Source organism: Leuciscus leuciscus (genome assembly GCF_965113295.1).
Source record: "Leuciscus leuciscus genome assembly, chromosome: 4".
Classification (NCBI taxonomy): Eukaryota; Metazoa; Chordata; class Actinopteri; order Cypriniformes; family Leuciscidae; genus Leuciscus; species Leuciscus leuciscus.
Window position 1 is genome coordinate 42,344,625 of NC_138728.1, and position 14,038 is coordinate 42,358,662.

At 37.5% G+C, this 14,038-nt stretch overlaps 1 long non-coding RNA gene across 1 annotated transcript; it reads right to left on the minus strand.

Annotated features, from left to right (window-relative positions):
- Nucleotides 1-853: 853 nt before the first annotated feature.
- LOC309496152 lies at nt 854-11,998 on the minus strand. Its single transcript, XR_014205010.1, has 2 exons — nt 11,681-11,998; nt 854-1,003 (listed from the first exon to the last, which is right to left on the minus strand). It is a non-coding gene; the product is annotated as an uncharacterized lncRNA (long non-coding RNA).
- Nucleotides 11,999-14,038: the final 2,040 nt, after the last annotated feature.

Below are 14,038 nucleotides of genomic sequence, written 5' to 3' on the forward strand. Positions count from 1 at the left end.
TACGTCCGCATTTGGTCCGCTTCGTAATGTTCGATGCGGGACGTTCCGAGGACATCCACTTACGTCCGCATTTGGTCCGCTTCGTAACGTTCGGTGCGGGACGTTCCGAGGACATCCACTTACGTCCGCATTTGGTCAGCTTTGTAACGTTCGATGCGGGACGTTCCGAGGACATCCACTTACGTCCGCATTTGGTCAGCTTTGTAACGTTCGGTGCGGGACGTTCCGAGGACATCCACTTATGTCCGCTGGTTTAAATTGTGGTTCCTTAAAAATCCCTTTAAAGCAATTTTGATAATGGATTTTATGCAGAAACCACGTTCTTAAGTAGGCTATCCTACATAAGATGGGAAAAATAATATTGATTTTCTTAATATTGGGCTACTCAATATGCTGTTAAAAATGGCCTTTTAAATATTATATTACAAAGAGCCAACTAAACCAGTTTATATTTGTACTATAACAATTTAACTATTTTAAAAATGAATAAAAATATCCGAAGCCATGTAATTGTTTACATTAAATCATTTTCCCCACCATTATGATTTTTAAAAACTGTCTATTTAATGTGTGCTTCATAATGAAAATCACAGTTCACATATTCATGCAATAGTTTAAAGAATCCACCATTGTGCTGTTAATTTTGTAACAGATTAAACATTTGAATAAATGTATGACAATGCCTATTAATGGTTCTTTTCATGCCTCTGCATATATATATATATATATATATATATATATATATTTGCAACCTCCTACCATATATGAAGTGCTGTGAAAAATTGTCACATAGCAAATCTCCACACAAGCACATTAAATCAAGATAAAACAAACTTGACTGTACAACTATAACCAAAATGGAAAACACTTTTATTATTGCTAAGGGTATAAAATGTAAGCAGAGTAATGCAAACAGAAATGCAGATTGACGGTCGCTGAATCAGATGAAAACAATGACTTCAAATGCAGGAGGCGCCAAAAAGGATGGAAACGAGTCCAATTGCTAAAAAAAAAAAAAGCAGGTAAGACATACATGTAATCTTGGGCTATATCACATTCTACAACCATAATTTAAATTTAAACTGACAAACTGTTGGTCAGGCTGCAAAAGGTTTGTTGCTTGTAATGTTTTTTTCCTCTGTTATTTCATTTCATTTATTTATTTTAGGACAGTGCACATTAATCAACATTACTGTAAATGTGCCAGTGTTAGCCAGCAGGCTAATTTTCAACTGTAGTCCATTGGCAAGATGTTATACTAGGCACAAGATAGCTAAAAAAGAACATATTAAGTCACACAGCAATTGATATACAACAATAAAACATAATGCCATAGCACTGGCTACATTAAAACATAAAATCATAAAATATATAACCATACAGCCATACAACTGTTTGGGAATTAATAAAGTAACCATCTATCCATCTATCTATCATACATATACCATAGGTTACAGGACAGCTAAAGTATAGAGTCAGACATACATTCATTATTATGAGAGGTGCTCACATTTTTGTATGCTCAAAAGCCAGTCCTTAAGATGGTGTGTAAATGTATGGTGTGAGGTGAAATTTCTAATGTCCACTGGCAATTGGTTCCATAATTTAGAGGCTCTCACAGAAAAGCATAATTGGCCAAAGTAACTGGACCTAAGAGGGACTACACAGTCCCCTCTTAAGGCAGACTAGATGATTTTTGCTGCTAGATGACTTGTTGTATAAAAGTGCAGAGTGGTGGGGGAGCCTTCCCATTAATAATCTTAAAGATTAGGCATGCATCACTGTGTTTTAAAATATTTTCCCAACTAAGTAGGTTATATTTGTTAAGAATGTTACAATGATGGTAAAGTTTGGGTTTTTTGTCCAATACTTTTAGTGCTTGTTTGTGAAGTGATAAAATAGGCCTTAGTGTTGTGCTACATACCTGGGTCCAGCTTGTTATACAATATGTTAGGTGAGGAATTATTATAGTATTCATGTATAGCTTTGCTACAGGTGTTGTCAAACAGTTCCTTATATACCTAAAGTTCACTAGGTTATATTTGGTTATTTGCACTACCTTTCTCACTTGATGTTTAAATGATAGAGTAGAGTCATTTATATGGTTTTTACCTCTTGTAACACAGCCACGTCCAAGTGATCTGAGGGCGCAGGCGCTTCCTGCTGTGTGACGTGTGCGCAGACTGGTGCATAGATACATATACACACTAGATGTCGCATTAAAGACATTCGTTCCAATGACCTGCCGTAGCCAAGGCGACATTGTGTATATAGCTATGCACCAGTCTGCGTACACGTCACACAGCAGGAAGCGCCTGCGCCCTCAGATCACTTGGACGTGGATATAAATACTGTTCGTTTTCTCACACAAACCGCTCGTTTCGTGTCTTAGGCCATCAATGTGTACTTACGATGGGGAATTGTTTAATTTGGACGATGGGGAATTGTTTTAATTTTGAAAAAAAAAAAAGAGGTAAGCTAAACATACCAAAATTTAATTTCAAAGTGAACTATCCCTTTAAACAACAACATAGCCATATCACAAATATTGATACCATGGAGTTGATCACATTTTATTCAGACAATATTACGCGCAAGCAAATTGGTGGAGCTCCACAATATACATGTATTGAGTCTGAGATTTTCTTTGTACCACTGCAGAATATTTCCATTCCGGAAAGAATGAACAAATTCATCAACGTGAAGTGAATTATTTTGTCAGATTGAAATGTGGAGGGACAGTTGCATTTGGAATAGATGTTTCATTTCAAATTTTGTATGTTTAATACAAATATTAAAAAGCTTTACCCGCTATGATACCATCCATTTGCTCCAAGGCGGCAGCCAACATGTCACTGGCATCAGACATCATCTTGTCCAACACTGTTAATCCTGCATAAAGGGAAAATAGAACAAATTTTACAGTCGACACTCAGCAGTTTAAAATGCATTTAAGTCATCTCTAAATGCATTAATAGAAACTTTCTGACAGCTTAGACACCGAATAAGACAGAAAGCGATGCGAATGTGCTGCTGGTTTGAGATATGAGTAATGTTTTTAAACTCTTAGGACACAAAAAAATTTCAGTTGTTGGTGAATTTAACAGAATCTAGAGCCAGATAGGATGAACAGAATAACATGCTGTATACAGAGGCCGAATATACAGATGTGTATAGAACTAGTTATTTTAGTATTATTTATATTATAGTATTTATTAATATTTTTAGTTTTAGTAATTTTAGTATAAGCTTTAACCTAGTTATTTTATGTGCTTTTTTTTTATTTTGGGTATTTTGGGTTTAGTAATTATAATACTATTTAGGTTTATTATTTTACTAGTTTGTTTAAAAAAAATTCTATTTAGCTTTTATTTATTTTTAGTTTAGTTTGTGTTTTAGTCATTTAGTACTAACTTATTTTAATTCAGTTAGTTGCCAAAGCAACATAAAAAAAAGAAGAATAACAATTTTTTTTATATACTATTTTATTTTAACTTTATTTATATTTGATTAACTTTATTTATGATTTGAATAGCTTTAACACTGATGTTAGCACAGAAACTATTTTGCATGTGGTTTTATGGTTGAATAACAGAAATATCAATGCCGACTGACACAAGCGCTTATCGAAATGTCTATATTTCTCAACCTTCCCAATGATGTTTGTATCTAAATGCGTATTTATCTGAAACAGGTCTCCCTATGGTGGTTCCAGAGAGCAAAGCACATCCTTTGGGTGAAAGGTTAGCTGGTTCTCAGCTCTGCTGTTCCCTGGGCACAGGTTCATTGCTGTTCATTATTGGCACAGTGCTTGTGCTGCTGCAGGGGACACTGGGTACTTTGTTGGGGGACTAGCGGGGACACATTGTTAGGCCCTTTTGGCTCATGGCCCGGGAATACAGCGGCGGCATTCTCTCAGTTTATATATATATTAGGGCTGCACGATTAATCGCAATTTCCATGTAATCGCACTTAAATCGAGATCGCTTATCGCGATTTTAAAATCACAAAGGCTGCGATTATTTTTTATGCGCAGTTTGTCATTGATGTACGGCTCTGTAAACGCTGCTCCATCTGAAAGCACTGTGAGTTTGAGTCACTTATAACGTGCATTTGAAAAAAACAACACGAGTCAAATATCTTTCCAAACACGAGAATCATTTATGAACCTCGTTTTAATAACATGCAACATTTAATAACATGCATTTACTCCAAACTCACTTCATAAGGACAGTTGAGCTCCTCCTTCTGTGAGATGATGAGCTTCTGACACAGAATAAGGCAGTCGTGCATTTATAAGTCATGTTTAATCAAAGCGTTTCAATCTTCTGACTATTCAGCTACAGCGACAGGGATTTCCTGGAATGATGCGCCGTTATTGTACTTCTGCGGCGGGGCATATTTAGCGTGTTTGCGTGAGAGCGCCCTCTGGTGTTCAAATGGGGCAGTGTTTACTACCGATCAGCCGCACTCCACTGACAAGCTGCGCTTAAAATAATCGCAGCCTTTGCCAAATCGCGTGCGGTTTTATTGCGATTAATCGTGCAGCCCTAATATATATTTTAATTAGTGGTTGGCCAATATATCAGCCGATATGTGGAATTTTTTTATATCGGCATCGGCCGATATATTTCAAAACATTTTGTGACTGTGCATTAGCGCATTTTTTCCACTGACGCGAACAGAGCGAGCATGAATGAACTGAACACACTCGCTCTGCTCCGCCCAGCACGTAAAACAAGCCACTCAGAAGTGAAGCAGACGTCTGACAGACACAGTAAATGACCGATCAGCATTCGCTTTCTAAAGCCGCATTTCCACCGAAATTACCCGGAACAATTTGTCCCAGGAACTTTTTTCCAGAAACTTTTTTTGCCCCAGACCGGTTGCTTTCTGCGTTTACACCGCGGTCTAAAGTACCGGGAAGGTAAACTGCGCGCAACTGCTCCTCCCAGTCTGCGACGGACAGTAATCAGTTTTGAGCGTCACATTTATAATAAGTATGGAGGAGATTCAAACTGTGCTGCAGTATTGGTTTACTAACGAGGTAATTAACAAAACAAAATAGACGAGCACTGATACTAAAGCGTGTTCAGAAAGCTCGTATGCGTATAAAATTAGACAACATATGTTATCAGTTGGTAACTGGTGAATGTGACAAAGTGCACCATAAGTGAGTTAAAACCCTCCCCATTTATCCGGGCTTGGGACCGGCACTGACATTGCACTGCTTTGTGTAAAGTCAGAGGCTGGGTTAAAAATACATAATTTTTTGGGGGGGGGTTGTTATTTTGTAGGGTTTTTTTTGTTAGATTTTTTTTTTTTTACTTTTAAAACAAGTGTGCTTAATAAAAATTAAAGTGGGTTTTTAATGAATAAAACATAAAAAAATTAACCTTAACTACCTATAACTAAAAACATAAGAAAAAACACTATAATACATTTTGCAAACTATATACAGGAAAATTAAAATGTGTGTAAACAAATTAAATGTTACACCGGTTTGAATGGGGCCTACTCATCCAGCCATTTAAGGTCTAACCCTTCCCCACGAAAAAGATTTTCGATTGACCCCGTAATCAAATTTTAATTCACAGTCAACAGGGATTGCAACAAGTGCTTTGAACAAAACTACCTCCTTTGGTTGACCATCAAACGTCAAAGTGCAGCAAAAGGGCTTTACATTTGCTGCTTTTGATGAGTGGTTTATACGCCTACCGAACGTATCTACTTGTGGGTGACAGACACAAGGGAATGTTTAGGCTTTTCTGACCTGATTTTAAAAAAAAAAACAGGTAGCCTGCCTCATCGTGAAGGTTCTCCATTATTGCTCTCCCTTCAGAAGCTGTGATGACTTGTCCATGATAATCACAGACAATGTCATCTGGGTGAAAGGTTCTGGTTGCAACCACTCCTGTAATTAGGAAAACATTAAATTTGGAGTTACTGAATATACTTTGCATGTAGTAAAATGTGTCAATAACTATTTATAATTATTGGTGTAGTCAATAGCTGTAACAATGTACAATTTACAGTAGTATTTTATATTATCTGACATTAAAATTAGCTGAAATGTTTTCTTACCGAGACCTTTTGGAGGACCAAAATCTTTAAGAGCTAGGCCTGTCCAGGCCTGCTCGGACACACAGTGCCCCACATAAGGGTCGGTCTCAACCATTTGTTTTGTGGGTGGCTTCCACAAGCGCACCACCTCCTCAGCTTTAGGACAATTAGTGGTCCAGCCCTCCTGTCCAATCAGCCTTTGTACTTTGCCTGCCGAAGGCCTCCGCAGGTTGAAGTGACCTGAAAGACAGAATGACAATACTATACTAATGCAAGTCATTTGTCACAGTGAATCAATGTCAAATTAATGAGTGCCAATGCTATATTGATAGATTTGAAGACTTACTGAGAAGATAGTCTCTTCTAAGACTATATTGATCCAGGCGCCACTTGTCATAGAAGGACCTAGCCTCAAAAAATCCTGAGGAACATCGCTGCCTCTTGGATGGAGGCTGGCCCTGCAGAGTCACAGGAAAGGTTTCCAAGAAACACGAATAATAAAATTGAAAAGGACATGTTAATCATTACATGACTGTGACTGACAAGATGTAATTGAGATTATACATTCAGACATGTGTACATGATTCTGTGTAGGTATGTACATTGAATGGAGGTGATTCATATCCTGGGACACGCTATGAACCTTTTCTCCAGACACAGAGATAAAAAATCAGTTGCAGCCTTTGTCTGCCACAACATACTGGGGCCTGATGGAAATGTACTGCTGCAATATCTATGAAAAAAAAAAAAAATCAGACAAGTTATTACATTTAAAACATTGGTGGTAAGCTAACTACTCTTTGTTTCACAATGAAACTTACAGCTTCCTCGGACTTGCTTAGGGCAACCCTCATGCCGACAGAGTTGGCTCTTACAGTCCGTACAATCACCCTACTGCCATGAGCGACACGTCCCACCCACTCCGCATCCTTGAAAACATTGAAAAGGTGTCATTCAAAATGTGTGTGTGTGTGTGTGTGTGTGTGAGTGAGTGAGTGAGTGAGTGAGTGAGTGAGTGAGTGAGTGGGTGTTCGCACAACCAAAACTCTGTATTTAAAATTTTAAAATTCTCACGCGGAAAAAACTTTTATGTCCACTAACGAAAAATGTGGTTGCTTTCATGTCCGCTGCGGACATTAATAGACAAAACGTCGGCAAAAAAAGGAGAGCGAACATGAATGAATGGAAGGACAGAGCAAGGAAGTCTTTGAGGGATGCTGGGAAACCATATGTGAACCGGAGAGGAGAGCAAAAACGAGGAAAAGGTCCACCAAAAGAGGTGAGTGAAAAACCGTATACAAAGTATCTACCTAAAGTTAGCGGTTACAAAAATAAATAAATCTTGAAGGACCTCATGCTCTCGTCCTGTTAGTTTTTAAAGCTGCACCAATGTCAGCATCAGTTGCCCTACAACATTCCCTGGTCTAATGGTGCACTGGACGCTGGCATTATAGGGCGTCGGGTGCCTTGCCACCCTATAACGCCAGCGTGCACGTACCGTAATGGTTAGGATTCAGCTAACTGTTGTTGCCCAGTCAGGAAACATATTTTTGCACTTTGAGATTAATATCAGAGGTAAAGTGCTATGCAAATGTAATGTATGATTATTCTTTGTATCATTACAACATGTGGATCTTAAAGGGATACTTCAGCTCTGGAAAGATTAATGTGTATTTAAAAAGAAAAATGTATGTAGTAGAAATGTGACATTATTTTTGAAGTTGGAGCCTTCTAGACTGAGAAAAGCCAGAAAATGAATTTTTGATTTATGGGGATGAAGACAACTCCCAGAATGCACTTGCTTTGCTGGCCTATGAGGCCACGCCTACCGGTAAGATAGCGCAGTTTAAACAACAAGGCTAGGCTACTAGTGAGTTTCCATGATGAGTCTGCCTGGGATTTCGAGATCGGCCAAAATGTCCGGGATTCGGCTTTTGCGTTCTACAGTTGCCATTCATTATGTTTACTATGGCGAGTCATTTGTTGAATTCCTTGTTGAATCAAGATTTCAGCTGCTGATCCATGGTGTGTCCACACAAAAGGGAGCCACAGCCTCTATGAGGGATGGAAGCACTGGCTGATCACCAAACAGAGGAAGAATCAACCACCTCCAGCTCCCTTGTTCTTCACCACGTATGCTCGTGCTTACGAGGACCCTCTGAGTTACCCTCAAGAATAATGCCTAGATATTTAAACTGTGTAACTGTTTGAATGACCTCCCCAGACACACAGACATTGGGTTCACAATGAGATACAGTGTTGCTTTTGCTAAAAAACATACAGACTGTCTTCTTAACATTGAGGTCCAGCTGTGAGCCAGTAAGCCATTTACGTACATGTACCATTGTGTCACTGAGCTTGGCAGAAGCTTGAGCTTTAGTTTTTGCATGAACATATATGACTGTATCATCAGCATACATCTGCACCTCACATCCAGTGCACACTAATGGCAGGTCATCTATGTAGATGCTGAACAGAATAGGGCCCAGGACAGATCCCCGGGGTACACCCAGTTCGTTCCTCAGGGGTGGTGATGTCTCACCATTTACTCTCACACACTTATTGATAGCCTACTTAAAATTCTTAACATGTAATTGTATTCATTTAGTTTTTTAATGTGTAATTATTTTTAAAAGTAGCCTACTTATAATTACATTATGTAATTAAATATTTTTAACTTTTATTAAAATTAATAATTAATTAATAAGAAAACAAAGTTGATCGGCTCATGAGGTGCCTAAAAATTGCCATCCATATTTTACAATGATTTATACTACAGGGCCGTTGAATGCTTGAATCTAAGGCGTTCATTATTTTCAGGGAAACGCACGGCTAAAGTAGTTCCAGGCAGGTCTTGACCGCATTACAGTTCCATATCACTTCGCGTAGTTAACTGTAATAACGGAAAATAGGATGCAATTCATAACAAGAAAAAACATTTAGCCGCATGCGCTTGATCTGCAATTTTCAATGTCTAGCTTCACAATAAATAGAAACATGCAATTTTAATACATAAAGTATATAGTCCTATCTATAATCAATAGAAAATTAAACTGAAAATAGGCTAAATAAATGGATAGTCCTGCAGCACAGATTATTATTGCAGATAATATAACAAATAAAATTATTGATAGGCCTACTTGTTAAAAGGGCTTTGTGTTTCATTTATTTGGCTATAGTCTACTGTCATCTGTCAATAATGAAAAAAAAAAGAATGAACGAATTAATTAAAACGAACTGAATTAATAAATAAATAATATTGACGCACATGCTTTTCTGTCTCATTATTGCAACATCTCTCTCTAATAACTGCATTAATAACTGCATAATGAATGTAATTTGATACTTATGACTGATCATGCCCAAACCCGTGTTCAGCCCGTTCAGTCTGTGTTCAAAGTCGGTGTTTAAAATCTGCTGCAGTCGATGAAAACAGTCAGAGAATGTGTCAGCATTAGTCTGCTCTGCTATCAGCGGCTCAAACCTCCGTTACTAATCAGCAGCGGAGGCATGGGATTAGATGCGTAAGAAATTTGTCCTACAAGAGCGTTTTAATGACAAAAACTTTACAAAAGTCTTGAAATACATAATCTGAACAATGTTTCGAGGTGTGGTAACCGTAGTATAAGCGGAATAATTGACGATGAATTATTAGAAAAATAATGCAAACTCCACCTCGCATCGTGACCGCATTACCACCTCGGGTGTGCATTATTTTTCTAATAATTCAACGACCTGTCGTCAATTATTCCTTACTTATTGCTAGTCTTTGTTGAATAATAGAAATGATAAGAGCTTAAAAAATAATTGCATATTAAATCGCAATATTGGTAAAAAATAATACCGCAATATTGGTAAAAATAATTATTTTCCAAAATCATTCAGCCCTAGATATAACTGAGAAGGGTCTGGTGTTAAAGGGATACTTCACCTCTGGAAAAGATGAATGTGTATTTGAAATGGGTAATTTATGTAGTAGAAATGTGAAATTTTTTGAATTTTTAGACTTCTACACTGAGAAAAGCCAGAAAATAATGTTGTTTTTCATCCTCAAGCTAAAAATACAACTCCCAGAATGCACTTGTTTCGCTGTCTGAGGAGGCCACGCCTACCGGTAAGAGAGCGCATTAAACTCAAGAAGGCTAGCTACTAGTGGGTCTCCGTGATGAGTCTGACAGGGATTTCGAGATCGCCCAAATGTCTGGGATTCAGCTTTTGTGTTCTACAGTCTCCATTCATTATTCTACTGATACAAAGCTTAATTAGCATATACCGCAGATTAGCATCACGCAAAGCAGGGATTTTGGAAAAATTAATCGTTGAACGAATCATTCTGGAGTCGCTGAGCAAATCAGGTAAAAATAAATGACTATTATAAGACAACAAAAGTGTTTTTTTGTCATTGCATGCATGTAAAACTGTTAAACTCAGTTTGTAAAACTCCCAAAGCAATATTAGGAACATTTTAAATGCCATAATAGGGGCCCTTTAAAGCTGCATTCAGTAACTTCGGGATTTCTTCGCTGTATTCTCGCTTTTTGCTCGCAGGTTTCTCTCTAGAGCTCCCCCCACAGCTTCGGAATAGATATTTGACAACACTGTTGTAAAAACTCGTTGGCTATTCTCAGACACCAGAGGCTAGTAGATCAACGACATCAAAGCAGACGGGACATTCTTTAAAACGTCTTCTTCATTCGGGTTCGAACAGCGTGAGGGAGCGCAATAATGACGGCATTTTAGCAGATTTCTTTTGGCCGTAAAGCAATTGTTTACATCGCGAGACCTGATATCACGCGAGACTTCCTGCCCGCCGCCCCAAAGTTGCAAGTGCGTATTTTCCACTCACGGGCACCAGGGGGGTGCGAAACGACCACCATTCAACCCGAAATAAGTAATATAACCATTTCAATGACTCCGAAGCTGTTCAGTTAAGGTAAAAAAAGTTACTTAGTTCACCTTTAACCAGGCTACAAAAAATGAGCTTTCAGTAAGATTTTGTTTTGGGCGCAGTACCACAAATTCCCCATTAGATGCCAGCAAAACTCCACTGGGACACAGAGGTTTAATTTGTTATTTAGAGTGGAGTTTTTCCTCTCAAATTACACACATTCACATTTTACTTTACTATTGCACGCATTCAAACCACACAGAGGTATAGTTTTCTTTCTTTTTTTATAATACATTGTTTTAATAAATGACATTTTTTTTTTGTTATTTCATCTGTTAACTCTCACTCGTTCCTACTCACTCATTACATGGCATTAGTGGTTTTAAGGACAAGGAGTTGGTATACATATACATGTTTATGATCATATGTAGTGGCCGTGGGCCGATTTTTTGTCCCAGTCCAGCCCTGTACATCAGTATATTCAAAATTCAATTAAATGTTTTACTTTTGGTTAGTTTGAGCTTAAACTAACATAAAAATTAACTTTTGTTATAGTGTTGCTGATCATTTCCACACTGTTCTTACCAAATTTGTGTTTAAAATGTATTTTGTTTCGTGAGGACAACAGTTCCAAAGCTGCAGTTTGATTGATAATACTTCAAATGCACAAAAAAAAATGATAATAGTGATACGGTGTCAAGTAGTGGTGTGGCATTTTAATTTGCTTACCTACAGCTTCATCCTTCAAGCCACGAAGTAAACTGTCATCAGGCACTTGAACACAGAAACAGAAGACACAGTAATGAGCATCAATTGTTAGGTTGTGTGAATGCGCTCTCTAAACAATTTCCCCATGAACTATGCATGTATACACAGAGCAACAGCCTCAACATTAGCTGCAGGGTCATCATCATCATCCTAGATGTTATACATGAATCCCAGAACATCTTCTGGTGGTGAGGCAGCATCCATCTTGCTTCAGCTGGACACTGGATCCCCTCTAATGTCTCTCATCCTTTTCTTTCAATCTAGACATCCTTCACAAGCTATAACTTACCTGCATGTCATAACTGACCCGGTTAGGGTTGTAAAGTTATACTGGTATAATGCTATATCATGGTACACACACAATTAAACTGAGGGGCTTATAGTGCACTACATATGGCCTTCACCAAGTTCCAAACAAGTTGCCTATTACATCATATGTCCAGTAAGAGCGGCAATACGCTGATTTCACGCAGCCGCCATTTTGAAATCGAAAGTGAGGCTCCGGTGGGAAAAACCCCGGAAGTAAAGATAAACAACAATGCCTTTGGACTACCAACCTGAAGCTGCTGCCGCGATTTACACTTTTGGATGTTAATATCCAATATAGGATATGTATATAGTTCATTCCTGCTTCTTTTTTTACTTTCTGAATTATATAAAAAAATTATTTTATTTATAAATGAATTTCACTGTATATAGTCTAAAGTATGAAAGAAATGTATGTACAGTTTTAGAATTGACACAACATCATTAAACACAACAATACGCCATCGCATTCACGACTCTCCTGTGATTAAAGGCGACACTTCCGGTTTTCTTCCCACCGGAGCCTCGCTTTCGATTTCAAAATAACGGCTGCGTGAAATCAGCGTATAAGACATTTAAAATGTTTCTCGTCAGTGATACTAAATAACTGCCACGGAATTAATGTTTGTTGTTTTAAGACGGTGGTGGAAGTAGACGAGCTCGAGTTGATTTCTTATTTGTTTCATATAAATTGCGCGAATTTTGTAGTTAATTGTTAGTTGCTTCGTTTGATTTACATTATAGGATTAGTTAGTTACCATTTATTTGTATTTATATTAGTTGTGTACAGTTTGATAGGGTCGATTTTCAATAGGTTATAGTTTTTTACCCTTAGATTTAGTGTACAGTTAAGTTGTGTATATATAAGCTGTTTACGTGTTTGTGTATATAAGATTAGCTAGTTTATACGCCGTTTGTAGCTTTATTTACTTCTTTGTTTTGTTAGGCCTAACGTTACGCGTCGTGTTAATATCGTAAGGACTATTGTTCTCGTAATTTTAGTTTTTTTTAATTCAGGTCCAACACACCACTGTCCCCGTGAAAACAGTTACATTTGTGGTAAGTACGTTAAATTTATTATAAATAAATTAAATTTATATAATACGTATAAATTTATTTATATTAACCTTTCGTCCACAGCTAACGTTATACCCAGTTAGAAATGTTACGTTCCCAGGACGTTCTCAGAACGTCCCCACTGGTGTCAAGGACGTCGCCTAGTAACGTTCCGGGAACGTTCGGAGACGGTCATGATGTGGAGTTCTTTAAAGGGTCGGAGGACGTTATTTTGCGGACCTTCACGGAACATTCGGGACGTTCTCGGGACGTTTAGGGGACCATGTTTTATTTGGAAATGTGATGTTCTCAGAACCTTCTCAGAACGTCCCCACTGGTGTCAAATACGTCGCCTAGAAACGTTCTGGGAACGTTCGGAGACGGTCATGATGTGGAGTTCTTTACAGGGTCGGGGGACGTTATTTTGCGGACCTTCACGGAACATTCAGGACGTTATCGGAACGTTAGGGGACCATGTTTTATTTTGAAATGTGATGTTCCCAAAACGTTCTCACAACGTCCCCACTGGTGTCAAGTACCTGTAGGGAACCAAACTAGAATGTTACTGCAAAAAACACTTGTTCTTGCAGAACCTTAATCAGGAATAAGCATGCACGTTTAACACATTCAAAGATAAAATACAAAGCAGGGATCCATTATTGATTGATTTATTTATTTTGTGTGAACAAAAACAGATTATAAATAAATTATATATATAATTTTAATAATATATATATATATATATATATATATATATATATATATATATATATATATATATATATATATATATAATTATAAATTAATATTAATGTTGTCATGCATAGGAAGCGTATAGAAAATAAATCAAACACAGTAAATAAATAAAAAAGTTTTTCCAAATATTAGGAAACAGTAACAACAAGAACAAAGACATTAACCTTTAATTTATTTATATTAAATATATACTGTGTGTGT